Source organism: Saccopteryx bilineata, chromosome 9 (assembly GCF_036850765.1).
Source record: "Saccopteryx bilineata isolate mSacBil1 chromosome 9, mSacBil1_pri_phased_curated, whole genome shotgun sequence".
In the NCBI taxonomy this organism is placed as follows: Eukaryota; Metazoa; Chordata; class Mammalia; order Chiroptera; family Emballonuridae; genus Saccopteryx; species Saccopteryx bilineata.
The window spans coordinates 31,023,472-31,046,716 of record NC_089498.1 but is presented as its reverse complement, the minus strand read 5'-3'; the positions used below and the strand labels follow the sequence as shown (position 1 = coordinate 31,046,716).

General features: G+C 45.0%; 1 pseudogene; it reads left to right on the top strand.

Moving 5' to 3' along the window:
- The first annotated feature begins 12,316 nt into the window (after nt 1-12,316).
- Nucleotides 12,317-15,831, top strand: LOC136313594 (microtubule-associated protein RP/EB family member 2 pseudogene; annotated as a pseudogene).
- The last annotated feature ends 7,414 nt before the right edge of the window (nt 15,832-23,245 follow it).

The window sequence follows — 23,245 nt, the reverse complement described above, 5'->3', positions numbered from 1 at the left end:
AGTCACTTGCAAGATAGAGCGAAAACTTCCACGTAGAGCAGTATTTATGGAGCGCCTGTTGCATACACATGTTTTACATACATTTAGTATAATCCACATAATCACCGGGAATTGACTGGTCGTGGCCCTAATTTGAAATGGGCTACACTGGTGTCCGACCACCTCTTACTGTCTGCTGGGGCAAGCCACTTAAATACTCTCACTCATTTTTCCCATCTGTCAGGATCAAAATAGTGCCGGCCCAAATGTTTGCTGTAATGAACGTAGATTACCAGGTAATTGAGCTCCCATTTCCCACTGAGATTTTTATGGCTTACTTCATAAATTTCTTAGCATATAGAACTTAGTCAAATACCTGGTGATGGTGGTTGATTCATTTAGCTAGCCATGCCTATTTCGAGCCACATATTGTATGATGTAACATATTCTTTAAGAGAAATATTGCTTTGTTTCCATTCTCTGCTTTCATGAAGCAATGTTATTCAGAGCTTTCTTATGTCTCTTTGATACAAATATCTTTGTGGGGCCTAGAGCCAGTTTTAGGGTCACCTAGAGAGCTATAAGACAGAACACATTTTACTCCTAAGTTGCTTGAGTTCCATTTTTAAATCTATGAATTTGCTGTGACTGAAAATGTTACATCCAAAGCCACAGGACTTACTCACTGGCTTTAGAAAAATCCATGGATTCATTTCTTTCACTGCTCCTGTCTCAGGGGTTTACCAGTGGTATTCACCCCAAATCACTCACTGCACTGGTTTTTAAAGAGATCTTGGCCCTGGCCGGTTGGCTCAGTGGTAGAGTGTCGGCCTGGCATGTAGATGTCCTGTGCTCAATTCCCGGTCAGGGCACACAGGAGAAGCACCCATCTGCTTCTCTACCCCTCCCCCTCTCACTTCTCTCTTTTCTTCTCCTGCAGCCATGGCTCCATTGAAGCAAAGTTGGCCCCAGGTGCTGAGGATGGTTCCATAGCCTCCGCCTCAGGCACTAAGAGCTCAGAAGGGAGCAATGCCCCAGATGGGCAGAGCATCACCCCCTAGTGGGCTTGCTGGGTAGCTCCTGGTAGGAACTCATGCAGGAGTCTATCTCTGCCTCCACTCCTCTCACTTAAAAAAAAAAAAAAAATCTTGAAAAGGCTTATTATTATAACATCAATCACTTAGGCTCAGAGGGCCAATTTTCCAAGAATAATGGCTAAATCTGGATTATATTTCTTGACCTTGTTTTTTTAGAACTTCAACTTATATTTCCATTCATCCTTTTAATACTTTTATTTTGATACATTATATAATGCACGTGGTATATTAGTACAACAGTATGCGTGCATAATTTATTATTACGAAGTCTGCACGTATAGGGAAGCATATTAAATCTCTTGCTGATAAAATGAGACTTGAGTGCAAGCAAGAGTTTTGGAGCCCGTGATAGGAAACCTTGGCTCCCCACCTCTCTCTGTCCAGACAGATGCTAATTCTGGCTGGAGTTTTCTTTAGTCCCCTGGGATCAAGCAACAAAAGAGCATGTAGAATGTGCTTTCATTGAAAAAAAACTCTCTGAATCTGTGGTCACAAGCCTACTGCATTTTTGGAATTAAAAGTTATAAAAATAAAAATAAAAACTTACATCAATTATATATTTGTTATCTTGTATTTATTGTATATCTTATATACAGATATATCTATTATATGTAAGATAATGGTCATAGTAAATAGCAATTTTCTTTTTCCATATATTTTTTTGCCTCATTTTTTATCCTTAGGTGAACAGCTAATGGAATCCAGTGCAATGAGTAAGTGTTTGGGACTCCTCATCTCTTTAGTTTTCTCAGACTTCAACTTGGTTGTTCAAAATAAAATAAAAAGAATAACCCCAGTTGTGGAAAAAATTGAATGCAAAATAGTGTTTCTTTTCCAAAGCTTGATGGGCAGAGCCCATCCCTAGCATTAATGGGAGGCATACAGGCAGGGAGAACTGAGTTTGTAACCAATCCACAGAGATTCACAATGGGTCAGGAAGTGACCTCAAAGGGTGGAGGTAACTTTCTTTTCCTTTTCATATAAAAAGAAAGGGGGAGGGAGGATAACCGAAGAGAAAAAAACAATCTTTTTTTTTTTTTTTTGAGAAAATAGTCTTTTAATCAGCATTGTTTTGATTTTCTATCCTCTATCCCTTACCAGTCCTCAGGTATGCACCTGTTTTTTCCAATAACCCTCTTCCACTGGCTAGTAGCCATGATGCATTGGACCATTAGCCCCTCAGTACCTCAGTTTGACTCTCTGCAAAACGGGTATAAAAACTGTACCTACCTCCCAGGGTAGTTGTAAGGATTAAATGAGACAATGGAGATTTAAAAAAGCATCCCAATTCGACCATAAGGGCTATATTTAATACTGTTATTAAGAAGAATAAGCTCCATGGTGCAGTGTGATGATATGTACTTGGAGAACAGAGAGATCTGGGTTCAAGTCCCAGGTCTTTCACTTCCTTAACTGTGCAACCTTGGGCTTGTCAGTTACCCTCAGTTATCCTCAATGGACCTCCCAATTTCCCCATCCAATCTACCTTTAGGATATCCACAATGGGCAAATCTGTAGAGAGAGAAAGAAAGGTAGCAGTTGCCCAGGACTGGGGGAAGGTGGTGTTGGAAGGAGATCACTAAGGGGGTACAGGGTTTCTCTTTGGAGTGAGGGGAGTGTTCTAAGACTGATTGTAATGAAAATCAAACATCTCTGTGAATATACTAAAAGCCATTGAACTGTATATGGGTGAAATGCTGCGTGGGTTGTAAATTATATCTTAATAAAGCTGTCAAAAAAAAAAAGAAATGCCTACTTAAAGAATTCAGGGTAGGCCCTGGCCAGAGGGCTCAGTTGGTTAGAGCATCATCTGAAGGTACAGAGGTTGCCAGTTTGATCTCTGGTGAGGGCACATACAGGAACAGATTGGTGTCCTCTCTCTCTCTCTCTCTATCTATCTCTATCTCTTCCTCTCTCTCTCTAAAATCAATAAAATAAACATTTTTTAAAAAATGAATTCAAGGTAATGCACAATACAGCTGTGGACATGTAACAGCATTTCATTATAATGACCATTATTATACTGTGGGCCTTCCAAACCTGGGCCTGTCACCCTGCCCCAGGGAGCCATACCAACCTCTCCCCTCCCCCTTCACAGCCAAAAATGACCAGAAAACCCCTGAGAGCCTTTGAGCTTGGTTTCCTTTCCCGACATTGTTCAGAGAAGTGCGTGTCCTCTGGGGACAAGCTGAGTCCCAGCTGCTGGCTGGCAGGCCTCTGCAACAGGAAGTACCACCCAGAACTGGCTCCCAGAACTTGTCAGGGTTAGGCCCAGCCTAGCTGCTTGCATAGGAGGTGAACCCGTCTATTTTTCAAAAGTGTTATTAAGGTATAATTGGTTTTATTTTTATAAATAAATTTTTATTAATTTTAATGGGGTGACATCAATAAATCAGAGTATATATATTCAAAGAAAACATGTCCAGGTTATCTTGTCATTCAATTATGTTGCATACCCATCACCCAAAGTCAGATTGTCCTCTGTCACCTTCTATCTAGTTTTCTTTGTGTCCTTCCCCCTCCCCCTTCCCCCCCATAACCACCACACTATATTTTTTAAAAACCTGCACATATTTAATGCATACAGTGTGATGAGTTTGGACATATGCATAGACCTGTGTTACCATCACCACAGTCAAGGCAATAAACATACCCATCACCTCCAAATATGTCCCTTTGTCGCTTTCTGTGCAATAGTTTGTGTGTACTTAACACACCTAATCCTCGACAAAATTTTTGGTGTACAATATAGTATTGTTAACTACAGGCACAATATTTGTACAGCAGATTGCTAGAATTCCTGTATAACAAACTTTCTACCCATTGAGCACTTCCCTGTTTCCCCCTGCTCCTAGCCCTGGCTACCATCATTCTGTTCTCTGCTCCTCTAAGTCTAGTTTAGATGCTTCATATGAAAGGAATCATGCAATATTTGTCCTCCTGTGGCAAGCTTCTTTCACTTAGCATAAAGTCCTCCTGAGTCCTCCAAATTCTCGCTAGTGGTAGGACTCCCTTTTTTTTAAAGGCTGAATAATATTCCGTTGTATGCATATACAACATTTTCTTTATTTATTCATCCATCGATGCACATTTAGGTTGTTTTCTCACCTTGGCTATTGTGAATAATGCCACAATAACCTGGGGAGTGCGGAACCCTCTTTGCAATCCTGCCTTCAATTCTTTTGGATATACATCCTCAAGTATGTAGGATGGAAGGGAAGGCTGGATCAGAGAATAGTTCTAGTTTTACTTTTTTCCATAGTGTTTACTGTTTTCCATCATGGCTGTACCAATTTACATTCTCACCAACAGTGCAGAAGGGTTCCCTTTCTCCACATCTTTACCAACACTTATCTTTTTTTTTAATGTAATAGCCATCCTAACAGGTATGAGGTGATATCTCATTGTGGTTTTGATTTTCATTTCCTTGATAATCAATGCTGTTTATCACCTTTACATGTACCTGTTGGCCATTAGTATGTCTTCTTTGGAGAAGTGTCTATTTAAGCCCTTTGTCCGTTTTTACATAGGATCATGGGGGGGGGTGTATGTTTGTTTGTTTTTGCTATTGAGTTGTAGAAGTCTGCTATTTAAACTGAGGCCTGCTTGAAATGGCCTCATGTTTGTAGGCTTCTCAAGCCTTGTATGTATTCCTGCTGGATCTCACTTATTCATTCAACAAACACTTGAGTTTCTGCAAGGGGCCAGGTACTGCTGGGGAGGTAGCAGTGAGGATTAAAGCTCCACCCAGTGAGTATATGTGTAGTTGAGAGGGGCACACAAAGGGGCACTAGAGTCAGATGGACCTGGTCTGAATCTCAGCTCTGCCCCTCACTATCTGCGTGGCTCTGCGCAGAATTTCCATCCTATGTGAGGCTCAGTTTCTTCTTCTGCAGATAGGGTTGCTGTGGAGGAGCGAGCCAGCCAGTGCATGTCCAAGTCCTGGGCTCTGTTCCTGGTTAAGGGGGACCCCGGAGCGACATTCATCGCATTTGTCATTGCATTGTGATGAAGGCACAGCACACGATCCCTGCTGTGCTGAGACGCCTATTGCCACTCGACCTTTCCCAGGCCCTAAGCCTCACGTGAAATCAAGAGACAGTGTAAAGCTAGGAGCAACCGTGTGCAAGGGTGGCTGAGAATGTAGGACAGGGAGACAGACAGGCTCAGGCAAAAGTATGACTTTTGGTTCCGTCACTTACCTATCAGGTGACCACACTGCAGTGATTTAGCTTCTCTGAGCCTTGGTTTCCCAGACTGCATGGCTGAAGACAAAAGGCCCTGCCTGTTATGGGGGGAGTATCAGGATGTGTTCAGCTTCCACAAAGAGGCCGCCTAAAGTCTCATTTCACTGGAAACCCAGTACATCAATAGAACGAAAGATCTTTTCATGTCCCCCACTCCTGACAACCAGACGTCAGGGGAGAAGCCAGAAAGAGGAAACCTTTCCTCCAAAGACCCTGGCACACTTCCCTCCAGTGTCCTTGACCAGAATCGGGTCATAAGCCCATTGCTGCAGTTACTCTCAAGGGAATAGGATCCCATGGCTGGCTGGACACTGGGGACAGGGTCAGCATCCTCCAAGTCACGTGAGGGTCCCCACGGTATGTGACAAAACAGAGTAGCTGTTACAGGAGGGAAGATAAATGATGTCACGTGGGTAGTCCAAGGGGTTCTGCAGCTGTCCCAGAGCCACATGAGGCAGCCAGCACAGAGAAAGAAATCATCCCAGTGTTCCCTTTGTTCCCACTATAGGCCAGCAAGCCCTCCCTGCTCAGTTCTCTTATTCATTCAACAAACACAGAGTCCTTATTTCATACCAGAACCTGTGTATTAGTGTCTAGGGGCTGTGCGACAAAGTACCACAGACTGGGTGGCTCAACCCAACAGAAGTTTACGGTATTCCCTCACAGTTCTGAAGGTCAAGGTCTGAACTCACAGTGTTGGCGGGTTGGTTTCTTCCGGAGGCCCTACAGAAGGAGGCCTCTTAGCTTCTGGTGGCAGCTGGTGACCCTCGGTGTTCCTTGGCTTGGAGCTGCATCACGTTAATGTTTGCCTCCATCTTGAAGGGCCTTCTTCCCTGTATCTGTATCTCAACCTCCTTCTCTTTTATCTGCTAAGGATTTAGAGCCCACCCTAAATCCAGGATGATTTCATCTTGTGACCCTTAATGCAACTACATCTGCAAAGACCCTATTTCCACCTGGCCTGTGGTGGCACAGTGGATAAAATGTTGACTTGGAATGCTGAGGTCACCAGTTCGAGACCCTGGGCTTACCTGGTCAAGGCACATGAGAGAAGCAACTAGGAGTTGATTCTTCCCTCTCCTAACCCCAGCCTTTCTCTCTCTCTTTCTCTCTCTCTCTTCTCTCTCTAAAATCACTAAGTAAACAATAAAGTAACAATCCTATTCTAAAAAAATAAAATAAAAAATAAAATAAGACCCTATTTCCAACTAAGGTCACGTTCACAGGTACAGGGGGTTAGGATTTAGATCTTTACCAGGAGGTGAGGATGTCACAATTAAACCCACTATATCCTGTATTCGGTAAATAGGGCAACCTATTTATGGCTTGAGGGGGAGAGAGCAGGAAGAGGTATTAACTACCACAGAGCCTGACCAGGCGGTGGCACAGTGAATAGAGCGTCGGACTGGGATGAGGAGGACCCAGGTTCAATACCCTGAGGTCGCCAGCTTGAACGCAGGCTCATCTGGTTTGAGCAAAAGCTCACCAGCTCGGACCCAAGGTCGCTGGCTCAAGCAAGGGGTTACTCAGTCTGCTGAAGGTCCCCGGTCAAGGCACATATGAGAAAGCAATCAATGAACAACTAAGGTGTCGCAATGCCATAACAAAAAACTAATGATTGATGCTTTTCATCTCTCCATTCCTGTCTGTCTATCCCTCTCTCTGACTCTCTCTCTGTCTCTGTAAAAAAAAAAACAAAAAATAAAAATAAAAAAAATAAAAACTACTGCAGAATAGGGCAGCTGGGTGAGAAGGATAAAGTAAGGGGCTGGGAAGACTTCTCAGAGGAGATGACCTCAAAATTGGGTCTTGCCCTGGCCGGGTAGCTCAGTTGATTAGAGTGTCATCCTAATATACAAAGGTTTTTAGGTCCAACCCCCCATCGAGGCACATACAGGAATAGATTGATGTTTCTGTTTCTCTCTCTCTCTCCTTCTCTCTCTAGCATCAATAAATAAATTTTAAAAAGTGGGTCTTGAAGGATGTGCAAGCACTCTCCAAGGTCCCTAGAGAGAGAGAAGCTTTGTTGTATACAGGGCTGTTTGGACAAAGCTGACCAATGCCCTTAGAAGCCAGACAGTGGTTCCCTTTGATTGGGAGGGAGCAGGAGGAAGGATCTGGGGGCTGTAATGTTCTCGATTCTGATCTGGTGGTTACACGGGGCGGCCTCTTCATGAAAATATATTGAGCCTTACACCTACAACTTTGTATATGTAATATCTGTGCAACTTTGTATATGTAATATCTCAATTTAAAAAATTAGTATTTTTGCTGAATAGTATTCCACTGTATATAGGCACCACACCTTTAACCAATCATCTATCGAGGGACACTTTGGTCGTTTCCATTTGACTTTGGGTGATGGGCACACAACATCACGTGACATGGAGATGTACACCTGAAACCTGTGTGTTCCTGTGGACCAATATCACCCATTAAATTTAGCTTCTAAATTTAAAAAAACTAGTATTTTTGAAAAGGTTGTTCCTATGCTAACAGGTTGTCTCTGATTTGTTTTTCTGCTTTCAGTGTTTTCTAAATAGTCTTTACTGAGCATGTTCTAGTGATACTAGAAAACCAAAATGGTCTTAAAATCAAGGGGGGTAACCCTGGCCAGGTAGCTCAGTTGGTTAGAGCATCCTGAAACACAAAGGTTTCAGGTTCGATCCTCAGTCAGGGCACACACAGAAACAGATTGGTGTTTCCGTCTCTCTCTCTCTCTCTCTCTCTCTCTCTCTCTCCCTCCATCCCTCTCTCTAAAATCAATAAATAACTTTTTAAAACAAATTATTTTAAAACTCAAGGCTGGTATATAGGACAGATAGATGTTCCTGTTTCCCTCTCTCTAAGATCAATAAAATAAACATTTTTAAAAAATGAAAATTTGCTTGCCCTGGCCGGATAGCTCAGTTGGTTAAAGCATCATCCCGAAGCACAGAGGTTGCTGGTTCAATCCTCAGTCTGGGCACACACAGGAACAGATCGATGTTCTCTCTCTCTCTCTCTCTCTCTCTCTCTCATCAGTAAAATGAACATTAAACAAATAAGGCTGGTAGAGGTCAGGAGACTGGTCACGTTGGAAGATGGTGACGAGAAGTAAGCTGAGGGGAGTCCTGGGAATGTGGGCATGTTCTGTTTCTCAATGGGCTGTTGGCTACATGGGTGTGAAAATTCACTGAACCATCTGCTAACATTAAGTGCACTTTTCTGTATTACGTTATGCATCAATAAATACATTAAAATACAAGGCAGTTACCTGAGGAGGGAGGAAGCATTTAAAATCTTGTGGTTTAACAAAATTAGTAGCATTTATTGAATACCTACCTTGCAACAGGATCCTTCATGTAGCAAACACATTTGGTCCTCACAATAAAGTTGGGAATCTCAATTATTTCCATATCTATTTTACAGATTAGGAAACTGAGGCTCAAAAGCATTCAGTGACTCACAGAGATGACCCTCCAGTTGGTGGCAGAGCTGCACTATGAAGCCCAGAGCCTTCTTCAAGATTCGGAGTTACTTCTGCTGCCACACAGGGCTCCTGTCTCTCTGGGGGCTCTCAGAGAGGTCTAGTGAATCAGAGCCTCAGAGGTGGGGCCTGGGATCTGCGTTTTAACCACTCCCACCTCCACCTGTGATTCTTTTGCAGCCTCTAGTATGGGCAGCAGTGCCTTCTACTGAAACAATGGGGAAAGAAGAACATGGTGAGCCTTCTCAGAAATGAAAAGCATATGGACACTTTGGGCATGTACAGGAAGGTACAAGCCATAAAGATAAGGAGGCTTTGCCTGGTAGATTCCAGAAAGATTGCCTCATAATGAGTTCCTTTGGGAGAGTGCCATTGACTAACTTTCTGCCCATGGAATCCAAGTCGCATTCTCCTTGAATGCCAGTTCAATAGATCACACAGTTACTCAGCCCGCAGGCATGTACTAAGTACCTACTACGTGGAAGTGATTGCTCTAAGCTCTGAGGATAAGGAGAGGAAAGATTCGTTTCTATCAGGAGGTCACAGCTGGTGGAAGACACTAGCAGGTAAAAAGATATGACTACAGGCCTGTTAAAATGGCCAAACTAAAATCAGCTGACAGTGCCCAGTGCTGGGAAGGGGAAGATGGGGAGCACCTGGTGGGAAGGTGTGCTGCCTCTTCGGAAAGCAGTGGGACAGTTTCTTAAAAAGTTAAACATACAGCCTGACCAGGCAGTGGATAGCGTGTCGGACTGGGATGCGGAGGACCCAGGTTCGAGACCCCGAGATTGCCAGCTGAAGCGGGCTCTCATATGGTTTGAGCAAAAAGCTCACCAGCTTGGACCCAAGGTCGCTGGCTCGAGCAAGGGGTAACTCGGTCTGCTGTAGCCCCGTGGTCAAGGCACATATGAGAAAGAAATCAATGAACAACTAAAGTACCACAACGAAAAACTGATGATTGATGCTTCTCATCTCTCTCCGTTCCTGTCTGTCTGTCCCTATCTATCCCTCTGTCTGACTCTCTCTCTGTCTCTGTAAAAAATAAAAATATTTTTTTAAAAAAAGTTAAACATACATTACTGCATGGCCCAGCAACCCCACATCTAGACACTTACCCAAGGTATATAAAGACATATGTCCATGCAAAACTCCGCGCACAAATGTTGATAGTAGCTTTATCCATCATCACTGAAAATTGCCAACACCCGGATGTCTCTCACCTAGTGAGTGGATAGACATACCTAGGAGGAGCACTCAGAGATAAAGGGGAACAAACTGTTGACGGGCACAACACCAAGGAGCAAGCTCAGTGCAGCAGGCTAAGTGAAAGATGCCCGAATCAGAACCTCCGAAAGAATGATGCCATTGACAGGACATTCTGGAAATGGCTAAACCATAGAGACTGAAAGAGATTGCTGGCTGCCAGGGGCTGCGGGTGGGAAGGGGGGTTTGACTGCCAAAGAGCATAAAGAAATTGGTGGGGGTAGAACTGTTTAATATTTTGATTGTGGTGAAAATCACACAACTTCGTGCAGTTGTCAAAACTCCTAGAACTGAATACCAAAAAGGACACATTTTACTGAGTGTAAATCAGATTTTACTTAAGAAATAGATGATTACTATATTGATGTTAAGGCAAAAAGGGTTGAGAGAAAAGGAATAATGCAGGTACAGGCAAAGAGGGTCAGGAAGGCTTCCTAAAGGTGATGATCCTCACACTGAGATTAGAGAAAGGACGAGAGCTGTCAGCTGGATGGGGAGGTGAGGAAGGAGGGCAGGATCTCAGACAGCAGGAATGGCATGCATGACACACGCTTGGCAGTGACTCATCTCTGCAGCGGGCAGGGTGTCTGCCCACTCATGCAGGGCCCGCTGAGTCTTGCAATGGCATTTGATCTTTACCTAGGGGCAATGGGGAGCTACCAAAGATCTCTGAGCAGAAGCAGGACCTGGACAGATTTCTGGTTTGGAACAATCATTTCATGGGCAGAGGGAGAGCAGGATGAGGGAACCAAACTGGAAGCAGGAAGAATGATCCAAGCGTTTCTTTCCTATGGTTGTGCATTCTTGGCTGAGACATTCTGCTCCTCAGCAGACGTTAACAAAACCCTTGCATGGGCCAGGCACTGTTATAAAAGCTGGGGGATACAGAAATGGGCCAAAAGTCCCTGTGGCTCTTACATTCTAATGGGAAGACAGACCACAAACAAGGAAACACATTAACAAGGTCATTTCAAAAGGGGGGAGGGGGGAGGGCTTTGATAAAGCAGATGACTACAAAGGGGGAAGTGAGGGAGGGATTTAGATATGGCATCACGAATGCTGAATGCCTCTCGCAGGAGGTGACTTTAGAGTAGGACCCGAGGAGGAAGAGGAGCCAGTGAGGGTCTGGAGAAGGAACAGCTCAGGCAGTTGCAAAACCCCTAGAGAGAAACCTGCCTGCTTTTGAAGGCCACACAGTGGCTGCAGCACCAGAGTCCCTGCAGTTCTTGCGGTGGGGGGCAGTTACACCCTCTCCGAGGTCCCTATTCCCGCTGAGGGGCAGAGCCTCCGGCAGGGAGCCGCTCTGTTTCCGTGTTTTGGTGAACAATGGTTTATGGCCCTGAATGTAGAGTTGACTTGAATCCATAAGGCAGCTTTCTCTTGGTTGCAAAGGTCACAGCTGTTGCCACTGTAAACAGTGCCCATGTTGACAAAATCAGACCAGCCTCAGAGACTGGGACACTATGGACACACCTGGGAAAACCAGTCTGGATTTTTAAATTAAAAAAACTTTTTTTTTTTTGAAAAATGATCCAAGCAAACAGGCATATACATCAGTGTCTTGAGAGCTGGCCCTCCCCAACTCTCTCCTGGCCCGTCACCTCCCTCAGCCACACAGCATAGTGTCTGTAGGGGAGGTTCTCTCACAGATCAGACCTTTGCAACAAGTCTGAATTAAGCTGCCAACCAGCCATCTAGATCACCAATTTGTATGGGGCCAAATGTCACTGACAAGGTGCATTAGTTCACTGTCACAGCAGCGACAAAGTACCACTAACCGGTTTGCTTAAAACAACAAATTCATTCTCTAATAGTTCAGGAAGCCAGAAATCCAACAGCAAAGCATCGGCAAGTTGGTTCCTTCCGGAGGCTGTTTCATGCCTTGTTCCATGCTTCCGGAAGCTGCAGCAACCCTTGGCATCCCTTGGTGTGTAGATGCATTACTCCAGTCTGTGCTTCTGATGTCACGTGATATCTCCCTGTGTGTCTCTGTGTCTTCACACCATCTTCCCTCTGTGTTTGTCTGTGTTCCTCTCTTTATAAGAACACCAGTCCTTGGATTTAGGGTCCACCCTAACCCATTTTAATTATATTGTCAAGAACCCTATTTCAAAATATGGTGACATTCTAAGGTTCTGGGTGGACATGAATATGGGGGTGACACTATTCAACCTGGTATGCAAAGGAACAGAGAAGATGGAGAAAACTGGGTTAGTCCAGATCTCCAAAAAAAAAATTGGAATGGCCAGATAGCTCACCTGATGGCTGACAAGTTTACTGCAGGGGTGAAGGTGAGACCCTCCCAGGACATGCTCAGGTAAGAGTGCATGGCGGCTAAACTGCTGAGGACAGTGAGTCTTCTCAAAAGCCAGCTGTGGGCGACTGTACTTTCCGAGACATCTGTCGATCCCCTTTGCTCTTTCACAATGTGACAGTGACATTTGTCCATTGAGAGGTGGGGTCCATGTTCCTCTTCTTTGAACCTGGCCAATCCTTGTAACTTTTCATAACTGACAGTGTGGCAGAGGGGACAATGCACAACAGCTTCAACCCGGCTTGAGGCACATACCTTGGGAGTCCCAAACTGACTTAAGAAGACCAGCTACCCTTGCCTGGCCTGTGGTGGTGCAGTAGATAAAGCATTAACCTAGAATGCTGAGGTCACCAGTTCAAAACCTGGGTTTGTGCAGTCAAGGTACATATATGAGTTGATACTTATTAATCCACCTTCCCTCTCCTCTCTCTGTAAAATCAATATATCAAAATCTTTAATTAGACCGAGTGGTGGCGCAGTGGATAGGGTGTCAGACTGGGATGTGGAGGACCCAGATTCAAGACCGCAAGGTCGCCAGCTTGAGTGTGGGCTCATCTGCTTTGGGCAAAGTTCACCAGCTTGGACCCAAGGTCGCTGGCTTGAGCAAGGGGTTACTCAGTCTGCTGAAGGCCCACGGTCAAGGCACATATGAGAAAGCAATCAATGAACAACTAAGGTGTCACAACGAAAAACTGATGATTGATGCTTCTCTCTCTCTCTCTCTGTTCCTGTCTGTCTATCCCTATCTGTTCCTCTCTCTGACTCTCTCTCTGTCTCTGTAAAACAAAGAAAATCTTTAATTAAAAAAGACCAGCTACCCTGAACTCACCATGCTGGAAAGACTGCACAGAGAGACTGCACAAAAAGAGAGGTGCCTGGAGAGCCCCAACTGCTCCAGCCCCCTCGAGTCACGTCTTTCCAACCCAAGCACATCTTCTTGCACAAGAGTGAAGGAGCCTTCCAGATGACTCCGACCTAAGTCAGCACCCACCTGCCACTGCTTAGGAGACCCTGAGCCGGACTGCCCCACCATTCCTGAATTCCAGACCCACAGACACTATGAGAGATAATCAGTGTATACTGTGCTTTTCAATTTTTTTTAATTTTTATTTATTGATTTTAGCAAGAGAGGAAGGAAGACACACACACACACACACACACACACAGAAGCATTGAGCTGTTCATGTATGCGCCTTGACTGGGGTTTGAACCAGCAACCTCTGTGCTTCAGGACAATGCTCTAACCAACTAATCTATCCAGATAGGGTTGTACTATGGTTTTTAAATCACTAAGTTTGGAAATGATGTTATGCAGCAATAGCTAACCAGTACAAGGTGGTTTGCTTTGTTGAGTGGGGCTTGCAAGTTTGGGGCAGAGCAGAATTGTTCAAGCCAACAGAAGAGGGAGAGGGTCAGGGCTCTGCCATCTGGACATCTTCCTCTTTGCCCTTTACTAGGACCTCTTCTTTTGCCTCTCCTCTAAATAAAATCTGAAGAAGGATTTTTAAATGTTCACCTGAAGGGACATTGTATGATCAGCCTGTATTCCAGTGTGGCACTCCTTTGCATAGGCTATTCCCACTGTTAGGAGGTCTCTGCTTTCTTACTCTTTCCTCTATTGAATGAATTCTGTTTTAGCCCATTAAGATTCAGCTCATGATGTTAAGGAGAAGGACAGGACAAATTCTACACACGATGTTATTTAAATTAACAGTTGAGTTGAGAATTGCTTTAAAGAAATAATGGAGGCCTGACCTGTGGTGGCGCAGTGGATAAAGCGTCGACCTGGAAATGCTGAGGTCGCCGGTTTGAAACCCTGGGCTTGCCTGGTCAAGGCACATATGGGAGTTGATGCTTCCAGCTCCTCCCCTCCTTCTCTCTCTCTGTCTCTCTCCTCTCTCTCTCTGTCTCTCCCTCTCCTCTTTAAAATGAATAAATAAAAAATAAAATAAAAATTTATAAAGTGTATGTCTTTTAAAAAAAAAAATTAAAAAAAAAAAAAGCAAGAAAGAATGGAGGCAGTCCCTCCGGTCTTGATTGAGGTTTGGACGCTGCTCCTGCTTCTAACCTGCAAGGACCCCAGGCTTACAACTTGGCTGAATAAGACTGTAGAGTGAAACAGAACAGAGACCAAAAAGCATCCCATTTCTCAGAGGAACAGTTCATCTCGACAGCCAGCAAGAGACTGTGGATGCTCAAGCTGGGGAACAGCAGTCTGTGTATTCTACCTCGATAACCCAAGAGACTATGAGCAGACCTGACATCACTGCGTGGGTTAATGACATAGTATCTTTAAACTACACAAGGGTGGATCAGCTTTGCCAGACCAGGCCGTGGCGCGGTGGATAGAGCATCGGACTGGGATGCAGAGGACCCAGGTTCCGGACCCCGAGGTCGCCAGCTTGAGCGCGGGCTCATCTGGTTTGAGCAAAAGCTCACCAGCTTGGACCCAAGGTCACTGGCTTGAGCAAGGGGTCACTCGGTCTGGTGAAGGCCTGCGGTCAAGGCACATATGAGAAAGCAATCAATGAACAACTAAGGTGTTGCAACACACAATGAAAACCTAATGATTGATGCTCCTCACCTCTCTGTTCCTGTCTGTCTGTCCCTGTCTATCCCTCTCTCTCTCTCTCTGTCTCTGAAAAAAAAAAGTGGATCAGCTTTGTTCAGGAGCGGCCTATTGCCGGTTCATGGACATGCTCTTTCCTGGCTGCATTAGTTTGAAGAAAGTAAAATTTCAAGCAAAGTTGGATCATGCGTATATTCACAATTTTAAACTTCTGCAAGCATCCTCTAAGTGAATGAATGTTGATAACGTAATTCCAGTGGAGAAACTGGTGAAACGGTGTTTCCGAGACAACCTGGCTCTTATTCAGTGGTTTAAGAAACTCTACGATGCTAGCTATGACAGGAAGGAGTATGACCCCATAGAAGCTCAGCAAGGGCAAATCGCAAAAAGCTCTTCAGCCAAAAGAGCTTCATCCAGCTGCTCAGCGGCCAGATCCGATAAAGATCTGGACACACAGGTCATACAGCTTTAATGAAAAGGTACATTCGTTAAAACTCGCCCTTGAAGGTGTGGAAAAGGAAAGGGATTTCTACTTTGGGAAGTTGAGAGAGATGGAGCTGCTCTCCCAAGAACAAGGGCAGAACGACAACCTGGTACAGTGACTAATGGAAGTCCTCGATGCCTCAGACAAGCCCGAGGGCCACCCGGAAGAGTCCGAAGCAGAGGAACAAGTCCACGAACAGCAGCCCCAGCAGCAGGAAGAGTACTGACCAGTCCTGGCAGCTCTGGACACTTCCAGTTTGCGTGGGAACTTTTCTTCTGGAGCATTGGAACACGTGTGGTCTCAAGCTCAACAGAAACCAGTTGTTCCCAGTCTGCCGGTAACATCAATGCACTGTCGCATACATACGCCAGCCACTGCCCTCGGTCCCCATTTCCTTCGCCAGGACACACAGTAGCCGCCCATATGGCGGCCTGAGAGGTCATGGGGTCACATACCTTCAACTTCACCACTTGGCTGCATGAGATTGGTTCTGCTCTTTTCCTTTCTTTCCAGAACAACTTTCCCCACCCCACTACCACTACCAACACCCCCTTTTTATCCTGGTGTGAAACAATGGCAATTTGATATATGGTATTTACATTGGCATTTCTCAACCCAGTGTCACTAGATGTCACACACATTTGTGGTGCTTTGATGTTTGCAAGTCTAACCTCTAAACATAAATTTGGTAAAAAAAAATAAACTGGAACAAAGGGAAAGAGATACTTGATAAGAAAGCCATAATGGCCTGACCTGTGGTGGCGCAGTGGATAAAGCATCAACCTGGAAATGCTGAGGTAGCCGGTTCGAAACCCTGGGCTTGCCTGGTCAAGGCACATATGGGAGTTGATGCTTCCAGCTCCTCCCCCCTTCTCTCTCTGTCACTCCTCTCTCTCTGTCTCTCCCTCCTCTCTAAAAAATGAATAAATAAATAAATAAATTTTTAAAAAAATTTAAAAAAAAAAAAAAAGAAAGCCATAATGACAGTGACTTGTTTCATATGGAAAAACGTGGAGTCAGCTTCTCCCTTCGCTCACAACACTGCAGGGAAAAAGAGACCGGATTCAGAACTAGGACTGCAGGGCCCAGCAGCGTTCGTACGTCAGCACATTAGACAACCACACGGTGCATTGTTGGTGTTTTTCTTGAGTGAATGTCTCTCAGAACTATCTCAACTTCACCCTCTAATGCTTGTCCCCGCCCGCCCACCCCCACCCAGGTGTTCATGCTATTTTCTTTCTCAGGGTCCTCTTTGGTGGGCAGCCACTCTCCCCAAGATGCCATCATCTGTTATCGACAGTCCAGAGGGGTCTGCACAGGTGCAGGTCCTCCCGCCTCCAGTGCGGGGTTCAGTGCCCATCCTGCCACCCACACCAGGGTGTGCCGCCTGGAGTACTGGGTTCTGAATCATGCTGCATGCTTGGGAAGGGAAGGCCTTATTAATAGGAGGACAATTCCAAGGAAGCGTCATGGTTTGAAGTCCAGTATTGACACTGGCGTGGCAGCACAGAATAACCTCTGACTCCCAGCACCTTCTGGGACAAGGAGTTTCCCCTCTTTAACACTGCGGACTCATCAATGACCTTTGCTAAGCCGTGGCGGTTCATAAACCAAGGACACATTAATGAATTAAAAGCATTCCTTATTTTTTTAACTAAGATGTGCACATTTTCTTAAAATCTTTTCAAATCTTTGCCTCTTCCCCTCCCCCCTTTGTCAGATGGTCTCCCTTCCTGGATCATTCATTTCCCTTGATTTCTAACTTCAGATTTACCTTCACTTGTTACTTGACTTAGCAGGTGCAACAAAACCAGCAGATGAGCATGCCCACCCCACTTCCCTTGTAACTGAAAAGCTTCAAATAAATTTCTGAATTATGTATCATAAAAAAAGAAAAAGGAAAAGAAATAATGGAGACATATGTATACATTTGCCATAACTCTGAAATGCATTAAAATTAAGAGGTCTTAATGATTGGAAACAGACACAGATGGATAGAAATGTAATAAAACACAGTAAATTTTAAAAAGAGAGAGAGAGAGAAAAAAAAACACAGTAAAATGTTTCTGGTAAAATTATAGGTGGTTGTTACATGGAAGTATCCCATACAATTTGTTTTCCTTTAACTACACAGAAAATACAGTGGGCCAGGTTTTCTTCTAAACCTTAACATCTGGGAACCCATTCAATCTTCAGCCCAACCCCATGAGAAAAGTTCTATTGTTTTTCCCATTTTATGAATGAGAAAGCTGGGCATAAAGAAGTTCAAATCTAACCTAAGGTCACAAGGCTAGTAAGGGACAGAGGTAGGACTTGAACCCAGGCAGACAGCCCCGACACTGTGCACACTTAACCATTACAACATGTCACTTCTCACACATGTACTGCTTTTCTCAATCAGAAGAATTATAATTTTATAATTAAAATACACTTAAAGAATGGCTTCTGCCATTCTTTTTGTCTTCCCAGTGAAATCTTCCCTCCAGTATCTGGGGCATCCCCGCTCTGAGATCCATGTTGCCAAGGTGGAATTCAGAGCCTTGCTTTCCCAGGCTCCCTTGAAGCGAGGACTTTCCCATCTTCCCTGTCCATCAGGTGTCCCAGCAGCAGGCTGTGTTCAGAAGCTGGGGACTGGAGAAGCAGGTGTCAGAGGGCACTTCACTAGCAAAGGGAGTGGAGTCCAGCAGCCACAGGACCAAAGGCTGAAGCCGTCGAGCCCAAGAGAACGAGGGGCACAGCTCTGCTGGAGCCATTCATGCCTGGTTTTTCTTTGCTTGCACCATGTAGATTCTAGACCTGGGTCTCTGCTGTCCTGGAGAGTCTTCAGGCCACCTAACAGCCTTCAAAAAACTTGTTTTTGCTAACATGGGAATGGGTTCCTGCTCTGCCTCCTACAACTGATAAAGATACATTATCTCTCAGGGTGATTCCTAGCTGTATACAGAAAGCTGCATAGAGACATAGGGCTAAAAGGCTAGAAAGGAGCTGTTGACAACCATTGAGTAGAATGGGTAATATCCTGCAAGTTAAGGGGAAATTGACGTGTACATGTATTCCATATAAATTGTCTCTGGAAAAATCACCAAGAGAATGCCAGCAGTGCCTGTCCTTAGGGAGGAGCTTGGACAGCTGGGACTCAGGCCGGAAGACTTATTTTAAACCTTTAGAATTGTTCTTTACACCTAAGTTTTCCTGTTAATAAAATAACTTTTATTGAGTTGATTATAAGGACAAAGAAAAAGGAAACAGGATTAAATACAAATCTTGGTGGTCTGCAGGTGGTTATTTTTCAACCTCTTTATACATTTCTGCATTTGTCAAATATCTCAGCATGAGGATTGTAAATACTCAAATAATTGGGGGAAAGATACAATGAAAACCTACAGTGTGTCCGTAAAGTCATGGTGCACTTTTGACCGGTCACAGGAAAGAAACAAAAGACAAAAGAAATGTGAAATCTGCACCAAAAAAAGAAAAACCCTCCCAGTTTCTGTAGGATGATGAGGCAGCATGTGCACATGCGCAGATGATGACGTAACACCATGTATACAGCGGAGCAGCCCACGGCCATGCCAGTCTAGATGTGGATGGTACAGAGGAAAGTTCAGTGTGTTCTGTGGCTCGCTAAATTGGAATCCGTGACCAAAGTGCAATGTGAATATCAGCGCATTTATAACAAAGCGCCACCACATAGGAATAACATTACTCGGTGGGATAAGCAGTTGAAGGAAACCGGCAGTTTGGTGGAGAAACCCCGTTCTGGTAGGCCATCAGTCAGTGACAAGTCTATAAACTCTATACAAGATAGCTACCTAAGGAGCCCTAAAAAATCTGTGCATGAGCCCACTTCAAACTGCACTGAATAGGTATGAAACTGGGAGAATTTTCCTTTTATTTGGTGCAGATTTCACATTTCTATCGTCTTTTGTTGCTTTCCTGTGACCGGTCAAAAGTGCACTATGACTTTATGGACACACTGTAGAGCCCACAGAACGGGAGGAAATATTTGAAAATCATGTATCTGATAAGAGACTTGTATCTAGACTATATAAAGAAGTCTTACAACTCAATAGACGAATAGCCCAATTTAAAAATGGGCAAAAATCCAAACAGATGAACACATGAAAAGATGCTCAGCATCATTAGCCATCTGGGAAATGCAAATGGAAATCACATGAGATACCACTTCACGCCTACCGGGATGGCAAAGACAAAGACAGACAATAACGCATGTCCTCAGGGTGAAGGGAAAACTGGACCCGTGTGCACTGCTGGTGGGAACGTAAAACGGGGCCGCTGCTTTGGAAAACAATCTGGCGGTTCCTCAGAAGGTCAAACATGGAGTCATCATATGACTCAGCAATTCCACTCCCAAGTGTACACCCAAGAGAATTAAAAACATATGTCCACACAAAAACTTGTACATGAATCTTAATAGAAGCATTATTCATAATAGCCAAAAGGTGAAAACAGCCCAGATGCCCATCAACTGATGGGTGCATCAGTGAAACCGGGTCCCTGCGTGCACTGGAATATGGTCAGTAATGACAGGGAATGAGAGGCCGACACACACTGCACGCGGAGGACCCTTGAAGATGCAACAGAGAGGAGGCAGTCACAGAAAACCACACAGCAGAGGGTTCCATTGACATGAAATGTCCAGAATAAGCAAATCTATAGAGACAGGAAGTAAATTCGCTATTAAAAGTAGTTGGGGAAAATGGGAAATGGCGAGCAACTGCTTATTGGGTACGGGGTTTCTGTTGGGAGTGATAACACGGTCTAAAATGGATTGTGGTGATGGTTCCACAATTCTGGGAATAGGCCCAAAACCACTGAATTGTATGAAATAGGTGTACAATGTATAAATTATATTTCAATAAAGCTTTTTTTAAAAAAAAAACAATTTAAAAAGTAAAAAAAAAAAGAACTGGAGGAAAAAATGTCAATGACTTTTCTCTGAGACTTCCTCTTTTCTGTGTGTGTGTGTGTGTGTGTGTGTGTGTGTGTATGTGTGTGTGTGTGTGTGGTCTCCAGGGCCAGGCACAAAACTGGAGCCCAACAAATGTATGTATATATTGAGTGAACGAATTGTCAGACGACAAGGGCGGGTTGGCTGGCTGGACGGACAGTGGTCACCAGCCTCCAAGATGACCCCTCATGATCCTCATCTCCCAGGATTTATGCCCTTGTGTTTTCTCCTCCAACACATAACCAAGGCTGACTCTGTGACTGTCAGGATTCTGGGGAAGGGACAGTGTGTGGCGTGGAAGGCCAGGTTATACAAGGCATTGCTTTGGTTCCTTGGGCTGCTCTCTTAGGGAGAAGTCGGCGGCTGTGCTGTAAGGACAGGAGCAGCCCTCTGGGGAGGCTCCTTGGAGGGGACTGTGCCTCTCATCAGCAGCCAGCACTAAGTAGCCAGCTGTCCCTGAATTCCTGACCCTTAGGAACCATGAGATGATACATTATTGTTGTTGTTTAAACCATTAAGTTTAGAGGTCAGTGAACAACAGATCCCTAATAGTGATTTATAAAGGGAGAATGGATGGATGGATGGATGGATGGATGGATGGATGGATGGATGGATGAATGGATGAATGGATGCATGAGAGGAAGGGAGGAAGGAAGAAAGGAAGGAAGGAAGGAAGGGAGAGAGGGAGGGAGGGAAGGAGGGAGGGAGGGAAGGAGGGAAGATAGATGGATAGATGGATAGATATTGAATGGAATTTTCAATTTGGGTCTCTCTCAGAACTCTATTTTTTTCACTCACCCAAAATAAGGCGATGCCACCTCGCCAGCATGCTTCTCTTTTGCAGACCCTCCATTCCAGCGTGGTTCAGACTCAGGCAAACATCCACGCACAGAAGATGTGAAGTCACTACACTTCCTACCACATTTCCTCTCCCTCGCTCAAAGTAGCAGCAAGTGGAAATGACAGGGATCTCTTACATGATCTCAGAAAGCGTTTAGAGGCCCGGTGTGTTTGTTCCAGGCATGGGCTTCCAGCCCCGGGGTTCCCAAGATGGGTCAGACTTACGTGAACGTGCCGAGGAAGCAGGAGAAGGTGGCGGGGGCACTGAAAGAGCAATGCTCTGCAGTGGACGCATCTGGTCCAAAATGTAGCTCCCTTGTTTGGGCTACTCTGTTAACCTCTGTGCTCCCATGTCCCCATCCACAAAAAGAGCCAGTGACTCCCTCCTCATAAAGTCTGATGCTTCAACACAAGTGTTAATGAAAGGTTCAAATGGGATCTGGGACCTCACACTTCCCTTCCTTCTTTCTCCTACCCAGCTCTCTGCCCTCCCCTGGCTCAAAACAGTATATGGCATGGTTACTGGCCCAGGCCCCTGCTTCAGATGACCCGGGCTGAAGTGCAGGCTAGGCTCCTTCACTGTGTGACATTGGACAAAATACTTAATCTCTCCGTGCCTCAGTTTCCTCATCTATAAAATAGGAATGATAATAGCAGTAGCTGCCTCATAAATTTGCTATGAGGATTAAAGGACATAATCTTGTCACTTCAAAAAGTGACTGGCATGCAGTAAGCGCTCCATAAATGCTGGCAATAATAATGCGAGGCGAGTGCACATCGTCACTATCCCGCTCTGCTCTGTCTGAAAGACAGAGGGGTGGTGGCAAGTCATCCAGCTGGCCCTTCTGGGGACATGCTGACCACCTGCTGAGCCCCCTGACAGTACGCAGGCTTGGCCACACTATAACCTGGCGGAATAATGATAGTTCTACCATCTTTGGGTGGACTTCATGGAACGTTCTTTTCCTGCTGGCCTGGGAAAGAGCACACCTTTTGTGTCCAGGAGGGCTGTCCTCTGAGCTTCTGCAGGGTCGGCTGCAGGAGCTGAGGTCAGGTGCTCCATTTAAAGGCCTAAGCGGGGGCCCAGTCTCCCATGGACAGCCACCTCTCTGCTCAGCCAGGCAGCACTTCCTGCTCGCTGAGACTGACCACATGTTTTATCTCATCTGACCTCCCACCCCAACAGAAGGAGGAGGGGGATTTCCAGCCTCACTTTATAGATCAGGAAACGGGGCTCAGAGGTCAAGAAATTTGCCTAAGGACACACAGCTGATGCTTCTTCTTCTTCCTCCATTTCCCTGGCTTTGTGCTGTTGCCTGGGCGGTGACCTGTGTGAGGGTCCCCCCTTCTGGTCCAGGCTGGGAATGTCAGCTTCCTCTCAGGGCGGAAGTCCAACACTGCAGGAGCTAGGACATAGCAGATGTGTGGTATTTTAAAAAATGATGCCCTCCCTTTTTCCATAATAATTATTTTTAAAATAAAAATAATGGTAAATAATTTTTAATAACTGCAATATACCAGGTAGTTCTGACTTGTTACTCTACTTAATCTTCATGGCATCTTCTATATGCCACCCCACAGCAGTTATTAATGCCCCTTTTGGATGCAAATAGCTAAGACAGCCCTGGTTTTGACAACGCTAGGGAGATGTCTCAGGAGAAGTGGGGTTCCCCATTAGTGAGCTCTGTCAGAGGTCATGCAAAAGTCTTCGCTAAAGCAGTTATTGGGTGCCGACTCCTTGCCAGGTTCTAGACATTAGTAAACTGTGAAGTGAAGTGCACTGCTTTGTGAATTTCCAGATCACCTGCCACCTGGTACACGGTGAAAGAAACAGAGAAAAATATTAATGGGAAAGGAAAGGGAATGGAAAAGGAAGGGGGTGGGGGTGGGGTGTCCAGGAGGCTTCTCTGTCCCCTTCTGTCACAGATGGAGGTGTAAAACCTAGAAGTGGGTCCCAAGGACCTGGGGTCCCCAGGTCAACCCCTAGGCATGGTTCCCAAGGACCAAAGTC